General features: G+C 38.7%; 1 protein-coding gene across 1 annotated transcript in view; it reads left to right on the top strand.

Moving 5' to 3' along the window:
• TSEN15 (tRNA splicing endonuclease subunit 15) overlaps positions 1 to 3,977 on the top strand; it is a 60,154-nt gene extending 56,177 nt beyond the window's left edge. Inside the window, exon 7 of the transcript XR_004272739.1 lies at positions 3,297 to 3,977. The gene's annotated coding sequence lies outside the window, so the exon portion shown is untranslated. The remainder of the gene's footprint in view (positions 1 to 3,296) is intronic.
• The last annotated feature ends 496 nt before the right edge of the window (positions 3,978 to 4,473 follow it).

Genomic DNA, 4,473 nt, shown 5'->3' with positions numbered 1-4,473 from the left:
TGTGTGTGTGTGTGTGTGTGTGTGTGTGTGTGTGTGTGTGTGTGTGTAGGTGTGGTGAGAGTATATAACATAGATGAAAAGATAAAAATCCAGATGCTGCTAAAGGGACAAACATGTAGGAATTTTACATTAGGGTTGTTCTGGCTTTCTTTTTCTTGCCTTATTAAAATTTAATGAGAAACAAGTCTCCAGAGATTTTTAGAGTCTGGGAGACCACTGGCAAGACAACAAGCTTAGCATTATAGGTGGTCCCCCAGCAGGATCTAAATCAGAGCCTTCCTAGTGGACTGTTGGGCCAGGTATAGCTGTAGACAATGCATCTTCAGGAGTGGGGTGAAGCAATTCAATGGACTGGTAATGCAACAGGAGATAGAAGGAAACTGTGCTCTCACTAAAGCATGGTGGGTCTTTTAAAAACATTTAAAAAACATTTTTAGGCCAGGCACAGTGGCTCACACCTGTAATCTCAGAGCTTTGGGTGGCTGAAGCCTTCCAAAAGGAGGATCCCTTGAGGCCAGAACTTCTAGACCAGCCTGGCCTAACATAGCGAGACCCTATCTCTAAAAAAATAAAAATTAATTAGCCAGGCAGGTGGCAAGCATCTGTAGTCCCAGCTACTCAGGAGGCTAAGGCAGGAGGATCACTTGAACCGAAGAATTTGAGGTTGCAGTAAGCTATGATCATGCCATTGCACTCCAGCCTGGGTGACAGAGTGAGACTTCAATTCTTAAAAAAAAAAATTGTGTTATGCTTTTCGTTGCTGGGTTTTTAGAAGGAAGTTCTCAAGGTGGCAATCTAGACGTTCTGTTCTATTTGTCAGAAATGTGAAAGAATGGAGCAAAATTCCAAAAATAAAGGGAAAAGTATGGCAATCAGGATAGCAAGAGCTGAGCAAATGGTGTGCATTTGAGGTGTTTTCGACTAATTTAACATTGAGCTTAAAAAAAAAGTTAAGATCAGGAAGGATGGGGTGAAATATTGCCTGGTCTCCAACTGAAACATGTGGGCATGAGATGTGGTGAAGTATTGCTAATGGGATGAAAAACTGGGGTGGGCCTGGTGTGTAGGAGCACAGCATCCTGAGTCTCAGAAGTGATCCAGGTTAAAGGGCCTCTAGGGTGACACTCTGAGTGCCTTAGAAGAGCTTCCTGGCTTGAGTACCACTCATAGGTACTTTGCTATCCCCAGGTTGTCAGCTCTTCAGCTCTTGATTCATTCAACAAATATTTATTGATGGACTCTAAATGACAGGCCCTGGGTGAACAGCTGTGAAAAAAACAGACAAATGTCTCTGCCCTCATGGGATTCGTGAAATAAAGGATTAAGAATATAAGAATATATTATAAGAATAGTCCATGGTGGAAAACTGAAGCACAAGAATTTTCTTCATTGGTCTATTGACCCATGTAGTGACCCCAGATCAAAACCCTCATCATCCCATTTACCTGCTGCCTATTATTGTAAAGCCTTCTGCCATCTGTTATTACCTTTCCCCTGAGACCTATGATCCAAGCCACATAGCCTCTTTTAAAAAGTTGTATTGAAGTATAATTTTCATACCAAAAAGTTCACGTATTGTGAGTGTATAATTCAATGATTTTTAATAAATGTATAGAGTTGTATGGTCTCATCATTACAATCCAGTTTTAGAACATTTCTGCCAGCCTAAAATGCTTCTTTGTGCCTGTTTGCAATCAATTCTTCTTCAACTTTCAACCCCAGGAAACCACTGATCTGTTTTCCGTATCTATAGTTTTGCCTTTTCTGGACATTTTATATCAATGGAACCAAACAATATAGGTTGTGCACTCCTAATCCCAAAATTCAAAATACTCAAAATTTTTGTATTTAATTTTCTTATTTAATAGTAATAAGAAAAAGAGTAATAAGAAATGTTTCGAGCATGACATGACACCATAAATGAGAACAAAAAGACACCTGATTTCCTTACACATGCACACCACAAGTTGAAAATTTCACACATGACCTCATTCACATGATGAGTTGCAGTCAGTCAAAATGCAGGCATGCAACACACAGTTTATTTAGCCTCCCCAAGAAAAAATAGACCCACCCAGCCCCCTTCAGCTGCAATATGTCTTTTCTACCCAATTCCCAGATTCCCCCACACAGGCACACTCACAAAGGGTGATAAATTGACAGGTGCAGGCTGGATGTTCCCCATGATGCCCCAGAGGGAGCCAAGATGACATGCATAACTCACTGTGTTTTTTTTTGCTTATTCTATGCTCTGCGGTATAATGATAAAATTTCAAAAAGGTCTGCATGTGGGTAATAGTAATAAGAAAAACAGAACTCATTCATGTTTGTCTGTAGAACAGACACTGAACAGCAGTGCAAGTGTGAAATGTCTTACGGAAGGGTATGGTGTTGGAATGATCACCATGTATGAAAACAAGGATAAACTGTGGAATTTTCAAGCTCAAAGTGATGAGCAGAATTTGTTAAAAATAGGAAAACACTGTATAAAGTTTAAAATGAAGATCTTGATTGTGTATTGAAAGAGTGGATCCATCAGCGTTGCAGTGATCACATGCCACTTAATAGTATGCTGACGGTGAGGCAAACAAAGATCTATCAGGGTACTGAAAATGGAAAGGAATTGTGAATATTCAACAAGCTGGCTGCAGAAATTTAAGAAATGATGTGGCATTAAATTTTTAAACATTTGTAGTGATAAAGCATCTGCTGATCACGAAGCAGTGGAAAAATTTATTGACAAGTTTGCCAATGTCATCACTGATTAAAATCTGACACCAGAACAAGTTGATAATACTGATGAAACACCACTCTTTTGGTATTATTGCCCCAGAAATACATTGGCTATGACTGATGAGACACCCCCTATAAGAATTAAGGAAGCCAAGAACAGAATAACTCTACTGGGATGTGCTAATGCAGCAGGCGTGTGTTAGTATAAACTTGCTGTGATAGTCAAAAGCTTGCATCCTTGATGTTTTCAAGAAGTGAATTTTTTTTACCAGTCCATTATTATGCTAACAAAGAGGCTTGTATTGCAAGGAACATCTTTTCTGATTGGTTTCAAAATATTTTGTACCAGTAGCTTGTGCTCACTGTAGGGAAGCTGGACTAGATGATAACTGGAAGCGTTTGTTATTTCTTGACAACAGTTCTGCTCATCCTCCAGCTGAAATTCTCATCAAAATAGTGTTTATGCCATGGACTTTCGCCCAAATGTGACACAATTAGGACCATGTATCCTTAGATCAGTGAAAAGTAAACATATACACTTTTTTTTTTTTTTTTTTTAACAGCACGCTAGCAGCAGTGAACAGAGGTGTCGGTGTGGAAGCTTTCCAAAAGAAGTTCACCATGATGGACGCTGTGTGTGCTGTTGCCAATGCTTGGAACACAGTGACTAAAGACACAGTTGTACATTTCTGGCACAACCTCTGGCCTGCAATGACGTTCAGTAATGAGGATGAACAAGGTGGGTGACTTTGAAAGATTCCATATTTCAAGTGAGAAAAAAATGATATCTAACCTCCTTACATATGCAAAAAATATATCTTCAGATGTAAGTTGGAAGAAGTAGACATTTCAGATGTTTTAACATTCATAATAAGCCTCTAGTTGTTCATTCACTGATTGATGGTGAAATAGCTGAAATGGTTCCGAATTGAGGTGACGGCAACAATAATAACAACGAAGATGACATTACTAACGCTGCACAAAATGTGTCTTAAATAACATAGTGAAAACATGTGACGGGCTTATTGAAGGACTAGAGCAGGGTGCATTCACAAAAGAACAAGAAATCATGTCAGTTTATAAAATGAGAGAGATTTTTAGGACAAAAAACACTGTTAATGAGGCCGATGACTTAAGGAAACATTTAAAAAAATCTATCCAGAAGAACACCTCCTCATTGCTAGGGCACGCATTTCCTGGTCCTTCAACTGCTTCTGATGTTTCTTCTTACAAAAAAAGAAAATACAGAGTACAGTAGCCTTTTAATCAGAACACAGTACTGCAGGCAGAGACTCAAAGCCTGTTGTTTGTTGCTGCTGTTGTCTGACAGCTGTTACAGGGATTCTGGTGATGCTACTATGCTGCTTAGTTACCCTGAACACATTTTTTATGGTATTAAAGATAAATCATATTTTTTTACCATTAAGTACTTATGTGTGAATAAGTATAAGAACGTGATTGCTTGTTGGTAGCATTTACATTTCAACTCAGGAAAGGTAGTGATGCCAAACAACCACAGATTGTCCACACGGGTGGCTGAGATAGTGACACCTGTGCTTTCTGATGATTCAATGTACCTTTAAGCTATGTGTATAAGGTATACGTGAAACATAAATGAATTTCATGTTTAAACCTGGGTCCCATCTCCAAGGTACCTCATTTTGTATATGCATATGTTCCAAAATCTGAAAAAAAAATTTTTGAAATCTGAAACACTTCTGGTTGCAAGAATTTTGGTTA

Source organism: Sapajus apella, unplaced genomic scaffold (genome assembly GCF_009761245.1).
Source record: "Sapajus apella isolate SASKATOON/1434 unplaced genomic scaffold, GSC_monkey_1.0 scaffold25, whole genome shotgun sequence".
NCBI lineage: Eukaryota > Metazoa > Chordata > Mammalia > Primates > Cebidae > Sapajus > Sapajus apella.
This window is presented reverse-complemented; position numbering and strand designations above follow the sequence as displayed.